Raw genomic sequence first — 14,705 nt, forward strand, 5'->3', positions numbered from 1 at the left:
GTATGTGTACTACGGCTGCTGACCAATCACCCTGTTTATGTTCGTTTACATCAGGCTTATTCTGACGGTGAACAATGTTTACAGAGTTTAGCGAAACTTGCGGTAGACTCGGTATTGATAGTGGACAGTCGTCAGAAGTATCCTCTGTAATACGATCGGACAGACGGAAGACGCCAGCAAAATTCCCCACGCTGCTATGCAACCAGCCACACTTCTCCGATGCCAAGTGCGTCACGGAGATTTGTAGTCAGCCGTAGTGACCTTCTCGGCTGCTCGGGACAGACTGATTTGAGTCGGAGCCTACAGCAGATAGGCGAAGACCGTGTTCTGTTGTTCAAAGCTAACCACAAAGGAACGCATCAGTGAGTAAGATTTGTTGGCGCGTGCGTCAAATCTACATAAACATAAATACTGCGGCAGGTCACTGCATATCGTCTGGCGGAGGGTGCATTACGCTTATTTGTGGTTTTCTCAAGTAAGTAATGGGTAGTGAGGCAACTGATTACCGCTGTTTCTCAATTCGCATTCCGAGTACTACGTTGTTCTTGGCGGCGAGTGTTCCCCAGAGACAAGGCTATCGTCAGTAGTGTCCCAGGGAACTGTTACAGAAATGCTATTATTTTCTACATGCATAAGTGATATAGCAATCCGCCGTAGATTGCTGATAATGGTGTACGGGAAAGTGTCATAGTTGAGTTTCTGTAAGACGACACAAGACGACTTAGACAAAATTTCTAGTTGGTGTGATGATGGCACCTAGTTCTAAATGTACAAAAATGTAAGTTAATGCGGATTAGAATGAAAAAGAAGCCCGTAAGTTCGAATACTGCATCAAAAAGGCGCTGCCTGACACAAACACGTCGTTTAAATACGAAGGTTGGAACTTAAACAGCGTCAACTACTTATTCACAACCGATACAAAAGAGTTACATGTTTGCACCTGTTACTGTCCTTCAAAGTAGTGACCAGCGGTGTGTAGAACCAGTTGCCAGCGACGTGGAGGGCGTAGTATACCGTTAGCAGAGCCTGTTCTGTTGACGGAGCGAATTGAGCGGTCTACTGCCTGTCGAATCTCTGGAACAGTTCTGAAGCGAATGCCACGAGGCCAAAACTGAAACACCAGTCCAACGTCTGGCGTCATTATGGTCGCCGCGAAAGTCGAAAGCGCGTCAGAGCCCCAGTATGGTGAAATTTATGGTGATTCTCGTGTACAACTGAGATGGTGTCATCCTAACGCATTACGTTCCCTCAGGGCAGACCGTCAATACACAGTATTACTGTTCGTTTTTGGAGTATCTCCTGCGACCGGCTTTGCGAAAGAAGCGGCGACACTTTCTGCGCAACCCACCCATCATTTTGTACGACAACGCGCGGGCGCATACATCGCAAGCTATGGCTGCTCTGTTCGGTCGATGGGACTGGCAAGTACTGTACCATCCACCATACTCCCCGGACTTAAGTCCTTGTGAATTAGATTTGATTCCGAAGATGAAGGAACCACTTCGGAGCATTCGCTTCAGAATTGTTCCAGAGATTCGACAGGCAATAGAACGTTCCATTCGCACCATCAACAGAACAAATCCTTATATCCATATAAGTATATCGTTCTGGCGATACCGGCCATAACCTTCTTCTTCTGTGCGGATGAACACATATTCCCCGAACTCTTGTGGGACTTGGAAGAATGTCTTCCACGAGTAATGAGTGTGTTGGGGTGGGACACTACGAATGTAGTGTGTGGACATACAAGGTGACAATGTGGGTCTCGTGAGAGGCGTGCGCAAGATAGTCCCTGCAGTCGCACTATTATCTGTTCCCTCGGTGGCTCACCTGGACAGAGCGTCTGCCTTGCAAGCAGGAGATCCCGGCTTCGAGTCCCGGTCAGGGCACACATTTTCACCTGTCCGCGTTGATCTATACTAACGCCCGTGCGCAGCTGACGGTATTAATATAATTATAATCAACAGAACAGGCTCTCCTAACGGTATACTACGCCTTCCACATCGCTGGCAACGAGTTCTACACAACGCTGATGACTATCTTCAAGGACAGTAACAGGTGCAAAAATGTAACTCTTTTGTATCGGTTGTGAATAAATAGCTGCCACTATTTAAGTTCCAACCCTCGTATATTGGCACAACACTGCATAGCAATATCAAATGTAACGTGCATGTGAGGATCGTAATAGGGGAAGTGAATACTGCAGTTGACTTCGGTTTGTTGGAAAAATATTTTAGGTAAGTGTGGTTCATCTGTAAAGGAGACAGTGCGTAGGGCGCTAGTGATGCTCTAGTGTTCGTGATACACAACAGGTCGGAGTGAAGGAGGAGATCGAAGCAACTCAGAGCCGGACAGCTAGGTGTGTTACCTGCCGGTAGGTTCGAACAACACACTATGGAGATCCTTCGGGAACGCCAATTGAAATTCCTGGAAGGAAGGCAACGTCGTCTTCGAGGAAAACTGTTGCGAAAATTTAGAGAAGTGGCATTTTAAACTGGCTCCGGAACGATTCTACCGCCGCCAACTAACATTACACGTAAGAACCACGAAGATAAGATACGAGAAATTATGGCTCATACGAAGGCACGGAGGCCGTCGTTTTTCCATTTGCAAGTGGAACGCGAAAGGAAATGATTAGTAATATTGCAGAGTACCATCTGCTATTCACCGTGGCTTACGGTGTCTGTATGTAGATGTAGATTGGTTTCGCTGTACTTACCCGAAATCTACGGTGAAAACGTCAGAACAGTTTCGCCGTGTACCTCAAATACTGGTTTCTTAAAATTACGTAACAACGTTTCACAAGAAGCACCTCATATTTCTTCCAAGGATTACGTTTTGGATCGTTGGCTATCTCTGAGACTGTTAGGCTAGGTTAAACGTCCGATTACAAATTAACAGCTGCCATTTAAATTCCTTCAAACTGTCGTTTTAACTGGATGTGTTCACACCACTGTGAATGTAAGAAAGCAGACTCTCGCGGAGGTAACACTGAACAATATTTTCTCGGACCACTGGCCGAGTCACATGATTAACATGCCACCATCTTTCGACTGAGTACTTAACTGTAACATCCAGTTCCCTAAGAATGTACAAAAAAAGACGATGCCTGACCTTCCTCAACGTTCTCGTCCACGGCAAACAAAATGGATGCCTCGGGCAGAGGGTATGCAAAAAACCTGCAAATACCAATTTCTAATTGCTCGCCATCATCCGTTACCAACCAGTACACAAGTACACTGCAGTGCAAACATTGGAACATCGTGAAAAAACGTAATCAGTCGCCAATACCTTGCCCCATGAGCTGATCAATGTCTCCTGGAACAACGGCTACAGTGTTCACGAGATAATGGAGGCAATTTCAGGCAAGAATCACAATAATACCATCGACGAGAAGCAGCAAACGAAGTTCGCATTTTCGCCGTTCTGTGATTCCGCGGCGGGTAAGAATCACAAAATAAAATCGATTTTCAAGACTCCGTCGAAAATCAGACAGTTACTGAGACCAATTAAAAATGTTGCAGGTGTCATAACTCCTCGGTTTCACAAAATACCTTGCGAGTGCGACTAGTTTTAAATTCGTCAAATAGTGCCCACCGCATATCAACGCCGGAAGAAGCATGACCGGTTTTATCGCCCGCGCTTGTCTGAAAAATCTGCTTTAGCTGAGCGGGTTCTGGGAAACGGTCGCCGCATCAAACTACGGGCTTCTGGCACAGTGTAATTAAACAAGCCATCAGAATAGTAATCACAGACAACACTCTAAATAGAGACGAAGACCTTCAGCTCAGACCGGCGCTGGATCCAGCGATAGCTAGAGTGAAGGGATCACATCGAACGTAGAATATACCTATATCGTCCGTCAAAAAAGTTCGGGGACTGTTTTCATTCCTCGCATAGGTCAGCGCAATAACTACGGAGGCAGCTGAACAAATTTCTACAAACAGCAGGTGTGCATTCGACGATTCAGATGTGAGCCGGCAGTGTTGAGTAGCGGACGTGAGCCTGCAGAATGTTGTTGTGCCACAAATCGCTAAGGGGTATAAAACCGAAGGGATCTAAATCAAAAATGTTCTCACGAGGTTTTGAGGAAGAGAAAACTGTCCGCAAACTTTGTCCCACCACCCTCACTCCCGAACAAAGACGGCAACGCATGGACGTCTGCTACGACTTGACTGAAATTTTAAAAAACGCAGTTTTTTCTGGAAAAAATCATGACGTGACTTTCTAAACATTCATGGTGGTGTATGATTGTACTATATCGTGTCTCCCTACCACTTTCGCGCAACGACGCTCTGAGCGTGTTTTTTAGGGAATTTACTAGTTTGAACCTGGGACCTGTTGCTGGTAAGGAGACTCCAGACCACACATGACATGTAGAATTCAGAAGAGTTCAGTGAGACTAGCGATGATATAATCAAATGCTTAATGATCTGAGCGTCAGCTCCACTGCACTCCCTGTAAAAGAATCTTAATTCTAACTAAATATAGTGGAAAGGGTTCAAGGCTTTTCCTATTTTTAGTTAGCTGGTAAAATAACGTCGAAAAAGCAGTTAAGTTTACCATTGGAAATTTATTCTAACTACAAAACATCATTTATAAATTGCACTGTTGATAAAAGGAAATGTTTTAATACAGGATGGTAAAAACCAACTGCGTTCAACAAAAGTGTGAACGAATATTCCCTAAATGGGTTTCCAAGTTCTACAATCGATTGAAGGATGACCTATGCCATATCACATCTATAATCTAGGTTTAATTTAAGTTTCACAAAAGAGAAAACTATCAAAATGGTCTACAGTGACCCTCAATTATCTTTAATAACTTATCTAACTTGTCGTAAATTACAGTGGCTGATGTGGCTTCTCAATAACTATATAAAAGAAAAATTATCGCGTTTCAGATTTTCACTTCAAGTGGCAAATGTGAACACCATGAGTTTTAATTAACGATCGACACTAGTATTACGCAAAAAAGGGGTGTAACAAGTGAGTCTTCTGCAGTTCTGAGTGAAGCCTTATGCGCTCAAAAATGCGGCATCGCGTGCGTTCATTACCTTGTCGGTGTTTAAGCAGCGTCAGGGCGGCAGCGGCTGGCGCAGCAGCCATCCAGCTCGCCGTCTCGGAACCAACTCTCTTCTAACTTCTCCTTACTACAATTTACCGAAGTTAGTTTAAAAAAACTATCTGGCTATGTTTTCATCTGACCAATCAGGGTCTCAATGTTAACCTTAAGCTCCGCCTACAAAAATTCTGTCTATCCAATAAGAAACGTTATACTTTTTGTGGTGGGGCAATGTTTTTAAAGTTTGCAACGTTACAGAGACGCTAAAAAGTCTCACGCTAAAACCTGCAGCTAGTGTGGTCCTTTTAGCGTTATCGTAAGATCTATACTGCTCTTCTGGAGGGCTCTATCTTTTAACGTGGGCTGGGGAGTGATCCTAATGTAACAGACACGCGAAAAAGTCTCACACTAAAACTTGCGGGTGGTAGTGGCCCTTTTTGTGTTATCGTAAGATTATACTGCTTTTCTGGAGGGCTCTAGCTTTTAACATGGGCTGGGGGTTGTCCTTGACATACCTGAGACGCGAAAAAGCCTGACGCTAAAACGTGCGGGTTGTATAGTTGTACAGGTAGGCTCGTGGCGTGGGTGCCCAGCCCCTCTCTTTCCTAGCTTAACACGGTTCTGCTCTCGGCTTCTGTCCTCGTTTCTCCCCTCGGAACTGCGTCTGCCTCACGGTGGGGAGGTACGACATGCATTTAGGCATTCTTGTGTTAGTCTGTGGCATTCCATTTGCTCACTCGTTACTTGTATTGCTTTGGTTAATTTAATGTCACGATTTATTCCGAGCTATGTGACATACTACTGGATTTGCTTATCATGTCAGGGTTTTCATGTAAGGTGTTGCATTTGCCTGACACCTTACATATCACCACCCTTCGAACTTAATTTTTGCACTGAATTTAGGCAATGATTGAATCGTTGTCTAAGTCAGTCAAAAATTTTGCACACTGTTCAGCCACATTATTCTGTTCTATGCTAGTTTGCATTACTAATTTATTTTTTTATATTCTTCCACATTATAATTAAAAATGACAAGAGCAGAATATTTTTATGCTATTATTAATTTTTAATGATTTTCTTTCTTTATTTAAGTGTGAAGTTTGTTTTTTAAGAAGTTTGTTTTCGAAAGTGAGGAGTCTTTCACATCGATTTTCTTAGAAATATTGTTTTTATAAATGTAGTAATTAAGTAAAATCTATTCCTAACACATTTTCTAAATATCATGTACAAGTTAAATGTTTTTGTTTCTAGACACGCATTTCAACATTGTTACACTAACAAATAAGAATTATTTCCAAGAATTGCTTTGATAAAGAAATATACATACACAAGTATTGAGATATTATCCTAACAAATTTTACAAATGCTAAAAAAAATTGCTTTGACAAAGAAATATACAACACACACGTATTGAGATATTATCGTAACAAATGGTACAAATGTTAAAAAATTTGCTTTGACAGAGAAATATACATACACACGTATTGAGGTATTATCCTAATAAATGGTACAAATGTTGAAGAAAGGGAAAACATCCAACAAGATATATTTTTATTCTTTGTTCTTATAAGGCGAAACTAAGTAAAATATAGTTATTCTCTCATTTTTATGAGGAGAAAATAAGTGACATATTGTTTCTTTATACACTGTCCATTTCAGAACTAATGACTTATTTTATCGATAGTCCATTTTTTATTTAAGTCCATAGTCAATGACTGTTATTTTGTAGTTTATTAGCTGTCTGGTGTGCTTAACGTATTTAGTTTTTCACACGTTTCTTTTGCACAATTCCTACATCATATAATTTGATTTCACACGTTCACACAATCCTATGAATGTTCAAGCATGAGGTTGGCGAATGTTTTTGCACGAAGGTGATGGACTTGAGCGAGATGGATGTGAGCAAGCATTTGATGTACAGCTTCGTTCGTCGTTCCTTGTTGGCTTTGCAAGTGTGTTGCTGTTGTTGTGGAGGTCCCATAATGGAATGGAGCTGTGAGTGCTGAATCTCGTGGTTTACTGGCTTTGTATGCGTGAAAGTCATCGTTATGTGTCGCTGAATGCGGTCGTTTTTCGTTGTAATACTTCGCAGACGACTAGTTTACAATAGGATAGGGAGTTGGGAAGGTAAGTCGTCTATTCTTCACCCATCTTCTTTCTTGGTCTCAATCTTGCGAAACTTCAACTTCTGTTCTTCCTGCTTTTTCTCTGCTTCTTACTTGCTTCTTGGTTCTTCTCTGGGCAGGATATGGAAATATTTATTGATAACTAGCCGCTTTGAAGTTCTCGTCCTAGTAACAGTTTGATAAATTGTTTAAGCGCGTCATTTTTACTTTGTGGAAGTTATTCTTCAGTTTCGTGCATCAGCGTGCTGTTCAATAGCAGGAGTGTGACTTTTACGCATATTTTTTGCCAGCGGTGGCTTGCCCAAGCGGTCTTCTCGTCCGGCCGTTTTTTTTTGCTCGCTCCGTTCATTCAGGGCTCGGAGACCCTTCCGGCGTTTGCCGTCCCAACGCCGTCCCGCCGCGTCTCAGCAGGGGTCTGTCACTGTGCGGCTCGGTGTTCCATCCCAGCAGGATTCCTCCTACTGGGCACATTTATTGCCCACTTTCGCTACAAGGGCCGTCTGTTAGTTTCGCCTTTCCCTTCTCTCGACGCTCCTGCTATGTAGGAATCGAGTCTTGCTGATTACGTCCTTTTCTTTCCTGATACATCTCGCGTTGCATCTTGTGGGTCGTTGCATCTCTTCCTTGCTGGAGTTTTTACAATGGTTCTTACAAAAAGTTTTACTTATAATCATCTAACATATATCTACTATCTACTTGTTTTGCGCCTACTTAAAAAGCTTTACAAATTTCGGCGCCCTTTCCATGTTACAATTCTAAGATATTCGGAGTCTTAACGTCTAATCAAGAATCCTCAAATTCGTTTTTTATTTTTGTGTAGTGTCGTGGTGTATAGCATTTTAGTATTTCATGCTGTTAGACTATCTACGCTTTATCCCTTCACCTTAAGCTATGGTACTATTGGTGGTATTATTGAAACTACTTTCTTTTTCCCACCTTCCTCTCTCTTCATTCTTCTTTCACCTGACGATCTTATCTGCAACATAATCTTGAAATATTGTGCTGATTATTTACCAGTAATAAAATTAATCTTTAAACTTGTACTGAAAGTGTTTAATACTGCCAGTCTTAGGTAAAAATACCTCTGCTTTATCTCGTAAAATACCCTCTAATTCTCTTTTACTGTGTTCCGAAATACCTTGAACTTCTTGCAGTTTTTCGTCGATTTCTTTATGGACTTCTAACATGAGTTGAGGCGATTCCCCCTTTTGTGCATACCATTCTAATTCTTCATCCTCTTTATCTCGCATCATTCTTAATTGTTTGTTTATATCTGGTATCTCTTCTAATTTTAGCTTTTGCTCAAAGAGAAGTGTGACATTCCCGAATGTTACGCTACCTTTTCCCATATCTATTATCGCTCGTCTCTCATTTAAAAAATCTGCACCTATAATTAAATCTACAGTTAGTTTAGGTATAATCACGAAGTTGGCTTCGATCTTTTGACCTTGGCACGAAAGAGTTAACCTTGTTTGTCTCGTAAATTCCGCAGCATTGTTTCTAATAGGACCTCTTACTTTAATCTTACGTGTTTTCAGAACTGGTAATTCCTCATTGGCATTACACTGCATGAATAAATTTTCTGAGATCGCAGTCAGTTCACTTCCGCTATCAGTTACAATATTGACTGGGATATTCTTTACCATGGCCTTCACAATTGGTTGAATTTGAAAGGGTTGGTTCTGTTCTTCTTCTTCTTGCAACAACGAATCCTCCACTGAATCATACATGAGTCTTTTTAGGAATTTCCCTTGTGAATTCGAACTTTCTGTAGGATAAGCTTCGACTGCTACTTCTCTCTCTTTTATTTCCTCTTCTCTATTTCTTCCTTCATTTACGCTTTCTTCTACATCGCCTACTTTTTCCTCATCCTCATCTATCTTCTCCTTCTTCGTCGCTACTTCCACATAATCACATCTAAATGCACTAATTATCGCTTCATAACTTCCTTCATTATATACGTTGGGTTGTGGCCCACTTGTAACTTATTTTCAACTTCTGTCGACTGCGCATTATCCTCATTGACTTCGCTTTCCCTGGTTTCCATATCAAATACCTCTGCAATATTCATTACTTCGTCCTTTCCTCCTACATTCGTTGTGCATGCCTCTGGTAATTCATCTTCCTCGTCAGTATTCTCCCAATTAATTTCGTCCCAACACGATATTGTTATTTTCTTTTCTTCGTTTTCATCTGGTCCCTGCTGATTTGTTTCTTCCTTTTTCTCTTCTCGTGATAAGATTTTTACTTCTCTGTTCAAGGTGCTGCAATTCTCCTGGGTCGGTGCATCATTCCCTTTGGCATGGGCGCTTAGCTTTCAATTCGAACGTTTATCGGGGGTTTGGTGGCCTTACCTCCACCTCTTCTATCTGTATTCGCTTTTCTTGTTCAGCTTGTTGATAGTGGTTTCTTGGTTGATAATTTGTCTGTCTATTGGTTCTCCAGTACCCGTTTTGGTTGTCGTTATTCCCTCTGTAATAGTTGTTGCCGTTCCTGGATGAATTATAATTATTGCCATATTCTCTTCTAAATCCATAACCGGTTCTTTGTTGAAATCTATTCTGGTTTCTTGGTGCAAAGTTATCACGTGGTTCGTAATTATTGTTTCTTCGTACTGTGTCTTGTGGTTTCCACTGCTTTTTGCTTTCGTTTTCACGTGCGCTTCTTCTTTTTCTTGCGTCACCTTCCGAAAATATGAACTCTAGTTCCCTTAGAATACCTTTAAATGCTTCGATGTCATTGCCTCCGCGACTTACTAATGATTGCTGGTATTTCAATGGTAGCTTCATCGTGCATAATTTAATCAACTCTCCGTCACTGTATGGTACCTCTAAGCATTGATTTTTGTTTGCTATTACTTCGAAAAATTTCACGGGACTCTTCTCTCCTGAATTTTCAAAATATGGGTTCTGTAATAATTCGTACTTCACTCTGTTCTGTGCTTCGCTGGACCAATATCGTGAGAGAAACTTCTCTCTGAAATCTTCGTACGATCGGCATGTCGCTGCAACATTTTGCATGATTTCTGCGACTGTTCCTGACATGTGTGCACATATAAAGTCTAATTTGTGTGCTAACGTCCAGTGTTCTGGTAATCCTACTCGGAATTGATCAATAAAAGTTCGTGGATGTAATGAGTTTCCTTCTCGAAAGTGTTGAAATTTTCTGACTGTGAGGAAATGATCGTTGTCGTACTTCGTCATAGTTCCATATGAAATTTGTGATTCTTCGCCACTTTTGTTTCTGATAATTTCTCCCGTCGTTCTTTCCGGTTCTGGTAGACCCATTGGATATTGTCCACTGTAACTTTCGCCTACCCGCGGTGCAGGCTGTCTGATTTCACGTATGTTACTTTCCGCCTGTGATTGGAATCGCAAATGCGTAATATCTTCGTTAATTGCTTGTTTTTCCGGAGCTGTTACAGATACGGATGTGGCTGCAGACTCAGTGCTTGTTCGATCCTGTTCACTACGCTCTTCAATGGTTTGCAACAACTCTGCTCGCAATTTCTGAAATTGTCGCTTCGTTTGCGCTTCTATTTTTACTATGTGGTTATCATATCTTTTCAGCGCTGCTCTTGTGATACGTTTGTGTAACACACTTTTTTCAACAATTTCACCCGCTGTACCTGCTGCTTTTCTAGTAATTTCGTTTATCTGTTTCTTTAGTTTCTTGACTTCTCCCTGGGTGTTGTTACGTAATGTTTTGATCTCGTCGTGAATGTCATTACACAATGTTTGTACGTCCGCTTGTACCTTGTCAATGTCTGTTCTCAATTGATTGTGACCTATTATTAAGTTTCCTATCACTTCTCGAGATTCTTTTGCCTCGTTTTCAATATGACTTAGGTGTAACTGAATTTTTTTGTTTTGTTCTTTAATCTCACGCATTTATCTCGTGGTTTCTGCATTCTGAATTTTAATTTGGTTCGCTATGTCTTTATTTTGCCTTGTCATGGTTTCCGTAATTTGTTGTAATAATTCTGCCAGATTGGTGGGTCCTATTGCCTTTTCTTCCGACGTCCTACGCTCTGTGTTTTCGCCCAAGTATTGGTTCGCAACCGATTGCATTGAACTGTGCTGTGACACGTTTCTGCTCGCATTCCTTGTACTCTGTGCTGAGGGAACTCTGATTACTTGTACTATGGGTTCTACGTATTCAAGACGCAAGTTAGAATCCTCATCGACTGTCTCTCTACTTTCCTGCTCCTCTGTCGTATGCTGACCTAGGTTTTCTGTGCCTTGGCGTACATTATCCTCGTTATGGTGCGTTATATGTCCTATTTCTCGCGATACTGCATCGTCTGTTATACTGTCCTCTATTCTCTGTCCATTTTCATACTGGGTCCCTACCTCAATTCGGTCAAGGTCGCGATCTGCCATTGCTAATCTTTCTGAATCCCTTATTTTCTGTTTTAAAAGCAATTAACGCGCCCTACTTCGCGTCAAAAATGTGCTCATACGATCTCACGCTTTTCATAACCTTTTTGTTCACACGACTTGACACTACCAAGACTGACAATCCATTCACTTACTTGTTGGGTCAGAACCAACTTGTCAACGATGTATCCACCACCTGTGCGCTTGCATTGGAGAGAAAACTTAATTCTAACAATTTTCAAAATTCATAACTTAATTATGCTATTGTCTCTGATACACTAATTTCTGTTTAATACTTTTACTATCTATCGATGCAGCTACTGTTTTTGACTATGTATAACTTTAGAGAAAAAAAAATTTTTTTTTCAACGAAAATCTTTTTTAGCAGGATATTTTTCTGACCTAATTAGGCATGTGGTCGACCTTCAATCATGGTATTTTACCATCCTGGCAGGGTCGCCATTTTCTAAACATTCATGGTGGTGTATGATTGTACTATATCGTGTCTCCCTACCACTTTCGCGCAACGACGCTCTGAGCGTGTTTTTTAGGGAATTTACTAGTTTGAACCTGGGACCTGTTGCTGGTAAGAAGACTCCAGACCACACATGACATGTAGAATTCAGAAGAGTTCAGTGAGACTAGCGATGATATAATCAAATGCTTAATGATCTCAGCGTCAGCTCCACTGCACTCCCTGTAAAAGAATCTTAATTCTAACTAAATATAGTGGAAAGGGTTCAAGGCTTTTCCTATTTTTAGTTAGCTGGTAAAATAACGTCGAAAAAGCAGTTAAGTTTACCATTGGAAATTTATTCTAATTACAAAACATCATTTATAAATTGCACTGTTGATAAAAGGAAATGTTTTAATACAGGATGGTAAAAACCAACTGCGTTCAACAAAAGTGTGAACGAATATTCCCTAAATGGGTTTCCAAGTTCTACAATCGATTGAAGGATGACCTATGCCATATCACATCTATAATCTAGGTTTAATTTAAGTTTCACAAAAGAGAAAACTATCAAAATGGTCTACAGTGACCCTCAATTATCTTTAATAACTTATCTAACTTGTCGTAAATTACAGTGGCTGATGTGGCTTCTCAATAACTATATAAAAGAAAAATTATCGCGTTTCAGATTTTCACTTCAAGTGGCAAATGTGAACACCATGAGTTTTAATTAACGATCGACACTAGTATTACGCAAAAAAGGGGTGTAACAAGTGAGTCTTCTGCAGTTCTGAGTGAAGCCTTATGCGCTCAAAAATGCGGCATCGCGTGCGTTCATTACCTTGTCGGTGTTTAAGCAGCGTCAGGGCGGCAGCGGCTGGCGCAGCAGCCATCCAGCTCGCCGTCTCGGAACCAACTCTCTTCTAACTTCTCCTTACTACAATTTACCGAAGTTAGTTTAAAAAAACTATCTGGCTATGTTTTCATCTGACCAATCAGGGTCTCAATGTTAACCTTAAGCTCCGCCTACAAAAATTCTGTCTATCCAATAAGAAACGTTATACTTTTTGTGGTGGGGCAATGTTTTTAAAGTTTGCAACGTTACAGAGACGCTAAAAAGTCTCACGCTAAAACCTGCAGCTAGTGTGGTCCTTTTAGCGTTATCGTAAGATCTATACTGCTCTTCTGGAGGGCTCTATCTTTTAACGTGGGCTGGGGAGTGATCCTAATGTAACAGACACGCGAAAAAGTCTCACACTAAAACTTGCGGGTGGTAGTGGCCCTTTTTGTGTTATCGTAAGATTATACTGCTTTTCTGGAGGGCTCTAGCTTTTAACATGGGCTGGGGGTTGTCCTTGACATACCTGAGACGCGAAAAAGCCTGACGCTAAAACGTGCGGGTTGTATAGTTGTACAGGTAGGCTCGTGGCGTGGGTGCCCAGCCCCTCTCTTTCCTAGCTTAACACGGTTCTGCTCTCGGCTTCTGTCCTCGTTTCTCCCCTCGGAACTGCGTCTGCCTCACGGTGGGGAGGTACGACATGCATTTAGGCATTCTTGTGTTAGTCTGTGGCATTCCATTTGCTCACTCGTTACTTGTATTGCTTTGGTTAATTTAATGTCACGATTTATTCCGAGCTATGTGACATACTACTGGATTTGCTTATCATGTCAGGGTTTTCATGTAAGGTGTTGCATTTGCCTGACACCTTACATATCACCACCCTTCGAACTTAATTTTTGCACTGAATTTAGGCAATGATTGAATCGTTGTCTAAGTCAGTCAAAAATTTTGCACACTGTTCAGCCACATTATTCTGTTCTATGCTAGTTTGCATTACTAATTTATTTTTTTATATTCTTCCACATTATAATTAAAAATGACAAGAGCAGAATATTTTTATGCTATTATTAATTTTTAATGATTTTCTTTCTTTATTTAAGTGTGAAGTTTGTTTTTTAAGAAGTTTGTTTTCGAAAGTGAGGAGTCTTTCACATCGATTTTCTTAGAAATATTGTTTTTATAAATGTAGTAATTAAGTAAAATCTATTCCTAACACATTTTCTAAATATCATGTACAAGTTAAATGTTTTTGTTTCTAGACACGCATTTCAACATTGTTACACTAACAAATAAGAATTATTTCCAAGAATTGCTTTGATAAAGAAATATACATACACAAGTATTGAGATATTATCCTAACAAATTTTACAAATGCTAAAAAAAATTGCTTTGACAAAGAAATATACAACACACACGTATTGAGATATTATCGTAACAAATGGTACAAATGTTAAAAAATTTGCTTTGACAGAGAAATATACATACACACGTATTGAGGTATTATCCTAATAAATGGTACAAATGTTGAAGAAAGGGAAAACATCCAACAAGATATATTTTTATTCTTTGTTCTTATAAGGCGAAACTAAGTAAAATATAGTTATTCTCTCATTTTTATGAGGAGAAAATAAGTGACATATTGTTTCTTTATACACTGTCCATTTCAGAACTAATGACTTATTTTATCGATAGTCCATTTTTTATTTAAGTCCATAGTCAATGACTGTTATTTTGTAGTTTATTAGCTGTCTGGTGTGCTTAACGTATTTAGTTTTTCACACGTTTCTTTTGCACAATTCCTACATCATATAATTTGATTTCACACGTTCACACAATCCTAT

The sequence above is a fragment of the Schistocerca gregaria genome, chromosome 7 (genome assembly GCF_023897955.1).
Source record: "Schistocerca gregaria isolate iqSchGreg1 chromosome 7, iqSchGreg1.2, whole genome shotgun sequence".
NCBI lineage: Eukaryota > Metazoa > Arthropoda > Insecta > Orthoptera > Acrididae > Schistocerca > Schistocerca gregaria.